Below are 13,149 nucleotides of genomic sequence, written 5' to 3'. Positions count from 1 at the left end.
GAAGATATGGGAAGGTGGGTGTAGAGGGTACTGTTATCTCCAATAAGCAGTTCAATATGTATGCTGTATGCAGGTAGATTCTAGGATTTCAATTCCTCTGGTTTAATATACACTTCTAAGGGAATTGCTGGGTCTCTTTACAATGATTTTCCAATGAGAAGTTTGACTCTAGTTTCTTTAATCAATACCTTAGAGAGATTGAGGCTATAAAATAGAAAGCATTGCTATTTTTGAATATGCACCTTGTGCCTTTAGGAGGTAAGAGAACACATATGATTAACTCAAAATTCCTGACCCATCTTGGAATCTTAGACTTCAACATTGTCTAAGAAAATATTTGGGTTCTTTTAGGAACAGGAAAAAATGCCAATTATTTTGCCTGGAACTCCAGGTAACCCGTTTTTGGAAGCTAGCGTATCTTATAAACTAATATTTTATATTAGTTTTATATTTAGTTTAAATAACGTAAGACATCATAGATTCTCCTTTTGAAGGAAACATAGATATAGTGTATACTATTGTAGGCCTGTACTAAACAATACTTCTGCAGCCCTTTCTTCAGTTATTAACCCTAGACTGGAATCACCAATCCACAAATCCCTGCAGCCTACCCTCCAATCCCCATTTCCAGGCTAGGAATCCAAACTCATACAACCAACTCCACCTGCCCCAGGGGCTACCTGAGACCCTTGTGTCCCTATCTGCTTCCCCCACCCCACCTCCTAAAGACCCAAGACTCATAATAACCAATTCCAACTATGCTTGTGGGCTGCCAGAGAACCATACACCCCAGGCATTCTCACTTGCACCCCATTCTCAAGTACCCAAGTACTCTACTCTACCCTCCACTGATTCCTAAGAAGAAATCCTCAACAACCCACAAGACTCCTGAGGATTGATTGTGAATATCTTACGACTCTACAAGAGGTCTGACCCTGGGCCTAGAAACTTCATTTATGTACTTTAAATACAAAAGTTTTAAAATCAACAATTGAATTTTTCCATTGAATACTAAATTTACCATCCATTGACTTGTATGGAACCTCATTGTATATGAAAGAAATATGATGCCCTGGATGTTAAAAATCGTCACTAATTTCTCTACTGAGAAAAGAGAGAATGACTACATAATAATTTATGAAGCTTTAATGATTAAGAACACATTCTGATAAAGCTTCAAAGTACACATTACAACTTCATTTCTGTTTGTTTAACTACAAACCTCTCTTAAAGTTCACCATTTTGGAATTTAGCCAATATTTTTAAATGAGCCTTTTATTTGTGTCTATATTTCCAGTAGACAAATAATTCAACATCTGGATGTATTGATGTGAACCTTGGGCTTAGAATGAAGATGCAGTGTAGGATTTCAAGTTGGGGAGGCATTTATATTACATGTATGATTCTTTGGTGTAGGTAAAAGAGTTGTAATAAAATTGTAATGAAGACCATAGCTACAGTTTCTACCTCCAATTATTTCTTGCAGAGTTGTTTTCAGAGACATTACACAATTTGCTCACAGTTATTAATATGTTAATTCATAGGTTGGGCATTCATTTTAGAGGGAGACATAATGATATTTGGATGGTATTTTACAAAACAATATAATGCTGATTTGTTTATTTAATCAAGAAATTAGCTTAGGACACAAAGAAGACCCATTTTACAGATGAATAGTATATAAAGGTATGCAGTGTGGTTTTAGAGGTAGACAAGAGTGACTTATTGAGAAACTAAAGAACTCAAATCCTACTTTCACATTCCCTTTCTACACTGTCTCTGAACCCGAGACTGCTCACCTCCATACTACATTTACAGAGCTGTTGAAGGATTTGATGGGGTTATGCTTGAACATGTATATACATAAATCTTCAGAAAAATGGCTGGGTAGTTAATTTTGTGTGTCTGTATAAATAGACAGGCGGGTGGGGGAATTTATATGGATCCATGTAGATGATGGTGTTGAAAATCCTATGACTACTTTAGCCTTGGCACACGTAGTCTACTAGCATGGTAACTACTGTCATCCCCTGCAATATCCACATCAGTAAATGTGTCATCCTGAGTTTATGCTGCTTTAGACAGCTTTTGTCGTGCTGTAGATCAGCCCAAAAGACTTCCGAGAAGGAAATGTCCCATGAATACATTCTATAGAGAGGAAGCCAGAGTTTGAGGGTAGAAACAGCTATGCCTCCATTTTTATTTTTCTGTCTGACCAGGCCTATCTTATTGTTGAGTGACTGGAGATTCACTGAACATTCAATAAGGGCATGAGATAAAAGGGTTGTGTGTGTGTGTGTGTGTGTGTGTGTGTGTGTGTGTGTGTGTGTGTGAGAGAGAGAGAGAGAGAGAGAGAGAGAGAGAGAGAGAGAGAGTCTACTTCAAATCTACATAACTACTTAGTTCAATTCTCTACGCTCCACTAAATCTCATTCACACTATGGTGACCAGATATTATATTTAACACATACTAAGTGATTTCTTGACATGTTACACTTAAATTGCTAAAAATATGAAGTCCAGGGGCTGGAAGATGGATTAGTGGTTAAGAGCACTTGTAGATCTTGTAGAGGACTTGAGTTAGTGCCCAGTACTCATATCAAGAAGCTTAGCTGCTTGTAACTCTGACTCCAGATGATCTGATACTTCCTTCTGACCTCTGAAAATTCCAGTACTAAGTACACATACACACTTAAAGGTAAAATAAATCTTTAAAAAAATAAGAGATCTGAGCACACCAGAGTAGCCTGTCCTTTTGTCCTCAGCCAGTTTAAAACCCTTGAACTGAAGCTTTAGTCACCATTGTGCCACTTTGACCCCTGCAGCTGGGAAACCTACCAGGTTTGCCCAGGGGATGTCTTCACTCAGTCCTGGACAGCTGAAAGCACCCCAACACAGAATCATAAACTTACTTAAAACACTGGGTCGTCTGGTGGCTATTTTTGTAGCATGATTGCACAGTTGTTAAGCATGACCATTGCAGATGACAACACCATTTCATAATGTCAAATGGTTGGAAGCTCTAACTCTTCTTTTGAGAAGATGCTTGCGGGAGGTATACAGCTGCGTTCTTCTCTCCCCTGCATCGTTTTCAGGGCATAAAAGAGTTAACAAAGCAATATTTATAATTGCATTTATTTTTTTGTTAGCCCATATTTTCTCCTCAACTTTGGCATCTGCTACTCCTTGTCTGATAGGAGAAAACAAAAGGAATCAGAAAGAGCAAACAAATGTTAATGAGAAAACTCAGAAACAGCTGAGATGCTTAGTTTTCAATAGCTTTCTTGTTCCATAAACATGTGGACACATGGTTTTGATTTGCTCCTGCATATTTATAACATGGTTGTACTTTACTGATTAGAAATGGGTTTCTGCTTACTGTAATAGACTGGATATGGAAAGATTAAAACAAATACTTGTGTTCGTTCAGTAGGTTCATTGAGAACCTACTATGTGGGCTAGACTGAATGTTTAAATTGCATTGATCTGTTTATTCTTGGCATCTCCTTTATCAGTTTGGTGTCATTTCTGTACTTGCACAAAATAAGGATCAGAGAGGGTAATTAACAACCCAAGGTCAATAAAAATCCTGGTAAGAAAGGGAAGTTGTATTTGTTTGGAGGCCAAGAGTCTGAACAACTAACTCAAGAAACCAAGCTTCAGTAGTGCTTCCTGGATGTTTACTTAATATATCTTCCTTCATTTCCTTAGCTATTTTCTCAGTTAGGGTTTCTACTTCCGTGAAGAAACGACATGACCATGGCAACTCTTATATAGGAAAAACAAATAGTGGGGTGGCTTACATTTTTAGAGCGTTAGTTCATTAACATCATGGTGTAACATGGTGGCATACAGGCAGACATGCTGCTAGAGAAGTAGTTGAGAGTCCTACATGTAACTCTAAGACAACAGGATGTGGCCTGTGTCACTGAGTGTAGCTTGACATAAGAGACCTCAAAGCCCACCCCCACACTGACACACTTCTTCCAACAAGGCCAAACCTCCTAATAGTGCCACTCCTTTGGAGGCCATTTTCTTTCAAATCAACACATTCCACTCTCTGGCTCCCAAAGGCTTATAGCCAAATCACAATGCAAAAATGCATTAGTCCAACTTCAAAAGTCCGCATAGTCTATAGTACTCTCAAACTTATTTAAAATTCTGAAGTTCAAAGTCTCTTCTGAGATTCATGCAATCTCTTATCTATAATCCTCTATAAAATTAAAATAAAAAAGCAGATCACATACTTCCAACATATAATGGCACAAGATACACATTGCCATTCCAAATTGTAGAGAAGGGAACATAGTGAGGAAATATTGGACCAAAGCAAGACTGAAAATCAGTTGGACAAACTTGAAACTCTGCATCTGCATGTCTGATGTCAAGATCAACAGATCTCCAACTCCTTTCAGCTTTGTTGACTGCAACACAATTCTTTCTCTTGGGCTGTTTCCACTTCCTGTCAGCAGCTCTCCTGGGCAGGTATCCCAGGGATGTGGCATCTCCAACATCTTGGAGTCTCCAAGATGATCCCGGCTTCATCTTCACAGCTTCATGTAATTGGTCTTTCTAGGCATCCACACAGGAACACCCCTGACTCAGTGTAGCCATGGAGGCAAATTCCATAGCCCCTTTCTTCTACCGTTAACTCCAGAACCACATGGCTGAAGCTGCCAAGTTCTACTGTTAACTGCATTTGGAACGCGGCTCCGTTATTCAATTACATCTTCACCTGCTTTCTGTTTTCAATGGTTACCTTCACCGCTTAAGCTTAGCTGTTCTGCAACTTGCTCTGTAGAACAAGCTGGCCTCAAACTTAGAGATCTGTTAGCCTCTTGTCTCTGGGGTGCCAGAATTAAAACGAGGCACTGCTATACCCAGCTCTAAGCTTTTCTTTGATTCATTTTCACCAACTGGAAACTTGGCTGGGTGGGATCTTGCCCTCAGGTCACCACTCCCTTTATTTCATTTCTTAATCTGTTTATCTCCTTGAATATAGAACTTAGCTCCATTCCACTCTCTGGTGCTCTGTTTGTCCTCAAATTTTACACTTTCTTGCTCATTTTTAAGATAAATCTGTATAAGATTGACCAGTAATAATTACACAATTGAATCAATACTAGGCTGTTCTGAGATTTCTTCTGCCAATGGAATTAATCTAAAACTCTTCACTTTAGGGCCGGGCAGTAGTGGCGCACGCCTTTAATCCCAGCACTCGGGAGGCAGAGCCAGGTGGATCTCCGTGAGTTCGAGGCCAGCCTGGGCTACCAAGTGAGTTCCAGGAAAGGTGCAAAGCTACACAGAGAAACCCTGTCTCGAAAAACCAAAAAAAAAAAAAAACTCTTCACTTTAGGCTCAGGCAGACTCTAGGCAATATACTAAAATTTTTCTCCTCTGAAACCACTTGAGCCAGCGGCCCATAGTTCAAATAATTCTCAGCACCATTGTCTTCCATGCTCCTACTAGTACAGCCCATTAAACAGTGCTTCAAGTATTCCATTGCTTTCCTAACCCAAAGTACCAAAGTCTAAACTCCTCCAAACACAAACATGGTCAAGCCTATCACAGCAATACTCTAGTCCCTGGTACCAACTTCTGTCTTAGGGTTTTTATTGGTGTGAAGAGACAACACTATCACAGCAACTCTTATGAAGGAAAAATATTTAATTGGGTAGCTTACATTTTCAGAGGTTTAATCCATTAACATCATGGTGCAACATGGTGGCATGCAGGCAGACATGCTGCTAGAGAAGTCTTGTCACTGAGCATAGAACACCTCAAAGCCCACTCCCACAGTGACATACTTCTTTCAACAAGGCCATACCTCCTAATATTGCCACTCCCTTTGGGGACCATTTTCTTCCAATCCAACACGGTTACCATGGCATGAAAATTGTTTGCTCACAATTCTTCAGTTTGGGGGAAATTATGACCAGTTTTCCTAGAAACCCACCAATTTTTCCTTTCATATTTTCTCCTTATTTATGGAAAGGTGAAAGTCTTAAAGAAACCTAAATCATATAGTGACAGAGAAAAAACGTAATATTTCTCTTCTGAGACCCTGCCTTGTCCCTATGCTGTAGGACACTATGGAAATGGCATTCAGTCATCATGATTGAATAGCTCTGGCACAGTCTTAGATTATTGTTATTTCTAGAATATTGCAACCTAATATATTCTTAATCCCTGTTAGTGTCCATTTTTGCATTTCCACACTAAAGGCATGACATATAATATTACCACCACCTCTTTCCATTTCTCATATTCTGGTTTTGTACCCTTATTATTTGTACCCTTATCCCACTAATAATCAAGATAAATGGGCCAGTGGGATAGTTCAGAGTGTAAAAGCACTTGCCACTCAAGTCTGATGACCTGGGTTTGATCCCTGGTACCTACAATGGAAAGAGAGAAAGGACTCTGAAAGGTTGTCATCTGACTTCTAAACACATGCCATGACACATGCATTACCTCTCTTTGTCTCTCTGTCTCTGTGTCTCTCTGCCTCTCTCTCTCTCTTTTCCCATACACACATACACATGCACACACAAAAAATAAATTCTTAACATAATCAAGACAATTGCATAGCACTATTGTACTTCTGCCATGGGTCAATGTTAATGTTCTCCATAGTGACAATAAATAAAACAAAGGAAGCATCATTTCTGGAGCTCTGTCATGGTATGTCAGATACTGCTGAAAATCTATTACTACATGAAGTCCTTGTATTGCTTCCAATGTGCATTTACATTGTCATATCAGAAATTCAACTGCAGTGGTCGAACCAAGCATCAATTTTAATTTTCTTCTGCATCAAGAAGCCCTGTAAGGCTAGCATATTTGTCCCCAGATTCGCTGCAGCTGTGGTATGACTTCTTTGCCCACTTAGTCTAGATAACAAGTTCACAAAGCAGAGGGTAATACCAATTCAGTTTGTGTCACTGAAAACTTTTCTCCAAAACCCTGATGATTGACTTTCTTTTAGAATATCATTAAAAACTGTATTGCAAACTTAAAAAGATACTGGGAAATTTTACTGTTAAACTGGGCATATGGCCACCATGAACTTAATTAAGGGTTTGTTAGCAAGGAAGAAGATGAAATTGAGGCAGCTACCAGAAATCTTTATAGTGGTATGCCCCAATTTCATTCATCCTGCTGGCATCTTAGTGATCTCTGTTTATGTATCTAGGATCTAAGCAACAGAGCCCAGGTGACAGTGATAGTGCTTGTGTTGTGCTTGAAGACTGATGTCCCTGGAAAGGCTACTGCTTCCTGAGGACATTGGAAGACTGCTCTTTTCTTAATGTCACAAAATATTTGGATGTATTCCAGGTACCATTCCAAGTACTTAGAGTTTTATAGCCTCTGGTTCCTCAGAGGATGAGTGGGAAAGCTAGGGTGGAACGCGCCATCACTTAATCTCCCTCTGTTTTCATTACATGATGTAGTCCACAAAAACTATTGAAAATTTGAGAGAAAGAATCTCAAAGATGAAAAACACCTTTAGGATCTATGACAGTGTAATTTCAGACCATGGCCACACTTCGGCTGGATGAGGATTTTCAAGCTGGCATTAAATCAGAGCAGCTTGTGAGACAAAGAACAACCCCCTTTCTATTGTTTACTATAATAGAAATCCAATCATAAATATTCCAATGACAATATCATATAATTCTTAAAACATTTCATGCCTAATATCTTCTTGGCTCTTCTAATAACTCAGGCTGGTGCTGACTCTGGCATATGAATGAAAAAGTGGCCATCTAGGTTATTTAATGCAAAGGTAATGCTGAAATCAGTCTTAAACTCATGCTTTCAAATCTAAACTCCCGTATTCCTTGCATAAACTCAGTCTCCATGATTTTTCATAATGCAAACAGAATGTAAAGCAAAGGTACATTTTAAACAATCAAGTTTTTTATTAAGCAACATGTAAATATCTAGTCTTCTTTGGCTATCTTTTATCAGGCACTATTCAAAATGCTTAACTTTTTTCCCTTTTTTATCAAAAAATTTAGTAATCAACTTATTTGAGGGGAAAAACAATTATTCACTAATGAATCACTTGACATTTTCTTAAAGCAAACTGCTGAAATTAGTGCTATTATTTTTAAATAGATAATTAATAACCAATTGGCATGCATATCAAATGATTTTTAACATGCAACACACTGGCAAAAACATCAACTGGCTAGATCACTCTTGTTAACAGCATTATTGACAGAGATTTGCTTAGAAGATACTATGAAGAAGACCTTGTAACAGACTCTGCAAAGTTTGTATGAGTGTATGTGTGTGTGTGTGTGTCCCTTAGATAAGAGCTGTCTTTCAATGCCTTATACCTAATATGTGTTCACATATTTGTATAATGGGTGATGAAAAGGAGGGGTAAGAACAGAATAAGAGAAATTTATTAATTTAAATTAACAAAATCTTAATTACTTCTCCTTTGAGTGTTGTTTCAGTTGTCTGAGAGAAAAGAGACCCCCCAAAAGAACTATAGACACTCTATCTCCCCCCTCTAAGCCTATCACAATGTATGGATTTTTTTTCTCAATAAATTCTCACTGAATCAAGTAGATTTTTTTCATAACACTTTTTTAAAATTAGTATCTTCCCTGCCCAGGTACCTTGCTTTCTGAAGATATCCCCCATATGTTGTGACGTGTAATTGGCAGAAACAGTTTGACATCAGCCCCCTCTGAATGCACCGTCTGTCCTTGTGAACTCTAATCATGGTTTCACAAGTCAGTCTTAGTGCCACTAACATGCCCGGGCCAGAGAACTGGAAACAGATACTGTCAAGTGGAAACACTGGTGTGCAATAGGTGGATGCTACATTCTTAAGCCCCATAGCTGATTCTTCCCTCTTCCCAAGTATCTGCTCTCCCTTCTAAGAACCCTTTTGTCCCTTTCTAATTAGTTATGGATAAGAAAAGTAGAAATGCTCCTTTTGTGGTCTTTAATGAATCAATCCCTCATTAATCCCTTTTACCAAGGCATGGAAACAAAAGGTTGCAAGCTGATTATCATCCTCATTACTAGAATCTGGGCATGGAAAAATTGTTCCTTTTGGGATTCCTTTGCCTGCTTTGTTCAGGACTAAATTTCAGAGTGGGAGAATGTTGACATGGAAATATATTTTGAGGATAAAGGAGATTATGAACTTTATCAGGTGATTAGAACAGAAATTGCAGCTGATAATAAAAAATTGGGGCAAATTTTCACTTTTTCTAACTTGCAACAATAAAAAGGAGATATAACAGATAGTAAACCATTATAGAATGTTTCCATTGCAGCTAGGGATGCCTTGAAAGTCAAGAGTTCTCCAAAGTAAGTATTTTTAATGAAATTACAGGCACAGCATTATGATGTAATGATTGCAGCAAAATTGGTCCCACAGATGCAGTGTTCTGATGTGGCCCCTGGAAACCATACATATGAAGCATGGGCACAGAGAAAACTAGCATCAATCACTTGTCACTGTATTGCATTCAGAGTGTCTGGGTAATAATTATTCCTTAAAATAATTTTACAAAAATAGTACTAACCCATTTTTTTTTCAGTTCTAAGATGTATGTTTTTTTCTGATGTGACTATCTAAATTTTGAGTAGATTTCACATTGTCTAAAATATTGTTGAGGTGCCTTTGAAGCTCTTACAATAACATTTTCTTGACTAGTCCCAAGATGGTACTGCCAGGCAGAGCTGCCATTGAGTTTGGTGGGAGAGGAAGAGAGCATAACGGCAGTGTAACCCAGAAAGCCAAGAAGCCACGCTGGCCTGAATACCTGTGCTTCAAGCCCTCCAGAGCTTTCACCACCAAGACTGAGTCCTGTATGGCACTGGGTGGGTGTCTTCTTTCACACCAAGAGTACAGCCCTCCAGAATATCAGATGTCAACAGGAGTCTTCTATTACATTCCTGGTTTGGATACTTCTATTTATACTTCAGGGAAATAAATAAGGAGATATATAAAGGGTGTCCTGACCACTTGCCTTATTTTCTGAAGGAAATTGATGCTTAGAGGACATATATAACACACTTAATGCCATCAACAGTAAAGCTGGTATCCAAGTCTAGATTGTCTCATTCCAACTTCAATGGGTTTTCTGATGTGCCAAAACCCAACTGTCTTCTGAAAAAAAAATTGTTTTTCTTCTCTGGGAATTTGTTTTCATCAAATAAGAAATGAGAATGTGTTGACTCGATGAAATAGGTTGACTAGAGAAGAAGTAATATATTATATACCACAAGTGTGCATATGCACATGTGGTATCAATCTATCAATTAAATTAGTGTGAACAGGTACATTTAGCTTTTAAATACTTTTCAGATGATCAAACAAAGGCAGATAGGTAGAAAGGATATCTAGGGTCACACAGTCAGAGGTAGAGCTGAAAACTACTAAAGCCCCAGTAATGTGATTCAGAGCTTGGAGATGCCATGCTCCTTCTTGGAACTCTTGTGCTTCCATACACATATGTACTAAACCCCTTCATGCATGTGTGATTGTCACAGGGAAGACACTGAAGGTTGACCTTTATGACCTGTCATCACTGGGCGTTGTCTTGTTTACCTGTGGCTCATTGGTTATTATAAATTCCTTCTGCCACCCAGCTAGATATGGCCACATAAACAATAACTTGACCCAGAGACAGAAGAAGCTATATGAAGTCAGGTGGCAGTGTTACATAATCTGTCCTTGTCATCAATATTCCACCTTATCTGCTACAGCATAAATCCAGACCACCATACCACATAGGGCTAGAGACTAGGGTTACCAACTCTTTAATCACTCTTCCAGATGCCCACAGCCCTGAAGCTCTCTCTCTGGATTTTCCCTGTAGCAGAAACTGTCTCTTTTGCTAAGATTAGAGGATTTCCTTTCCTGCTCAAAAATGTCCATATACTTCCTAATTAATTTGATTTTTGTATTAACCATAACTCGTGGGACACACTGTCACTTTTATCAGACTGAAAAGAAGACACGGTACAAGTTTAAAACACAGAGCTCAAAAAGCAATGCCCAAAGATAAGGGTAGGGAAGTGGGTAATTCCAAGAGAAACCTACCTAGCTGGGCTGATTGTTTGTGAAGAGATTCACATTACTTGGAATCATGGACACTGATCTCTTTGTTAGATCACAATGCCATTAACCCACAATGACAGTTACAATTATTAGAAACTTAAATTCCCATAAACCCCTTCTTTAGGAGCAATTCTATGAAAGGTTAATGAAATGATAACTTATAAAAACAGAAAATAATGAGGAACTTTAAAATATGATCTTAACTTGTATTCTATGGACTCTATAACTTTATAGTCAGTAGTGAAATATGTTTAAAGCATGATTATTGAAGTAAGAACTTCAGCATCTCAGTTCTGCCACTGACAACCATGCCATCTTGACCATCAAGTCTACTTTCACTAAACAATTTTCCTAAGAGGAAAATAAAGAATAATGTCACTATCTACCTCATAGAGTTGTGAGTATTTAAAAATGTTCTGTGTAAAGGGCTTTGCACTCTTTTGGCATACTACAGTCTCTTGACTCTTAGATATCAAGGATTGTAAGGCACATTGTCAAAGATAATGGAAAATTCTGGGCAAAAAGCAACCCAATTGAACCGAGTATGCTCTTGAGTGACAAAAAAAAAAGTCATCTGCTTCTGTTTCTAAGGTCTCCCCTGCCCTTTAAGAGCTTGTTTTGGAGAGTTTTGATTACCCATTTGCACAGTAGTGCAGTTGCCTTGAAAAAGGATGTGAGCCAGTCAGAGGCATGAATCTTATACAGAGTCCTCAGGAGTATTTATTTCACATGAGAGATTACTTGGCACATGTCCTCTTTAAAGGTATATATGGTTGAAAGTTTTTCTGTGTCCCACCTGGCCCTCAGTGAGGACAAATCTCTCTCACTCGCCAGTCCTGCAGCTGTTTGGACCCAAGTAATCACACACAGGCTAATATTATTTTTAAACTATGGCCATGACAGGCTTCTGCTATCTAGTTTTTATATCTTAAATTAACCCATTTCTATTAAACTATAGTTTGCCACATGGCTTGTGACTTACTGGTACTTTTACATCTTGCTTCTCATGGTGGTGGCTGGCAGTGTCTCCTCTGCCTTGTCTTTTTCCTTCCTGTTCATCTGTTTGGATTTTCTACCATCTCTAAGCTGCCTTGCCACAGGCCAAATGGCTTTATTTATCAACCAATCAGAGCAACATATATTCACAGCATACAGAAAGACATTCCCCCATCAGGTACATATTACACCTCCAACCTACATTTTCCATTCCAAGCTATTTGCCAAGCAGAGGAGATCAAGAAAATCTGTATTGCAAACTTATGGGAGCCATAGTTATCATTTGAATGTATTTAATTATATTCTTTTCCCTAGGTGTCATTACAATGTACATACTTTAAAATCCTTTCCTATCATTTACTTAATATATTGTAATCACTTTTCTACATGATTGCACAGAAACTCCTTAGAATAGCATTCACAGCCTTTTGTATTTTGACGTCGCTATTCATCTCTTCTTTTTCTGCCAGTATCACATTCTTCTTCATCATACAGAGATAAGAACTATATGCTGACCATATAGTTCTGTCTTCATAACCCACCTTTCACTTTCTTTAGCTCATGTATCAGCCAACTTCACCTTCACTGAAGGATTCAACCAGTTCTTCACCAGAAGAGTTCAACTGTAACTGTTCAAAGGAAGCACTTTTAAAGTTAGAACCTCTTGTGGAGGTGTGGGTAGGTCTGAGATGACAAGATAAGGGTAGTGAGAAAAGAATGCTTTATCAATTCTTCAGCTGCTGCCAACCTGGAAGTTCTCACTCCCTTTCACCCCTTACCGAAGTCCAGAAATCTAGAGCAAGCTGTAAACCAGAGCCCAGAATCCCAAAGAAGGTACCACTTGCCATGACTATAGTCCCAGCAGACACTGAGATACTATCACAGCAGAGAAGGACAACAAAAATATACTTCATTTCATTTTCCACCATTTCTCTTACTTCATTTTTACTGGCCAAGCCCCAACTTTATAAGTCAGAAGGCCAGGATGCATTACATTCTATTCTGTAGGTATTGTTTGCTTGGCACAAGCAGCCAAAAAATATCAAATAATTGAC

The 13,149-nt window shown here is 38.5% G+C and overlaps 1 long non-coding RNA gene across 1 annotated transcript; it reads left to right on the top strand.

Moving 5' to 3' along the window:
- Positions 1-9,433: 9,433 nt before the first annotated feature.
- LOC131902107 (uncharacterized) lies at positions 9,434-9,985 on the top strand. Its single transcript, XR_009377012.1, has 2 exons — positions 9,434-9,513; positions 9,689-9,985. It is a non-coding gene; the product is annotated as an uncharacterized LOC131902107 (long non-coding RNA).
- The last annotated feature ends 3,164 nt before the right edge of the window (positions 9,986-13,149 follow it).

This window comes from Peromyscus eremicus, chromosome 1, assembly GCF_949786415.1.
Source record: "Peromyscus eremicus chromosome 1, PerEre_H2_v1, whole genome shotgun sequence".
NCBI lineage: Eukaryota > Metazoa > Chordata > Mammalia > Rodentia > Cricetidae > Peromyscus > Peromyscus eremicus.
Note: the sequence above shows the minus strand (reverse complement) of the source record. Positions and strands in the feature narration are given on the sequence as shown.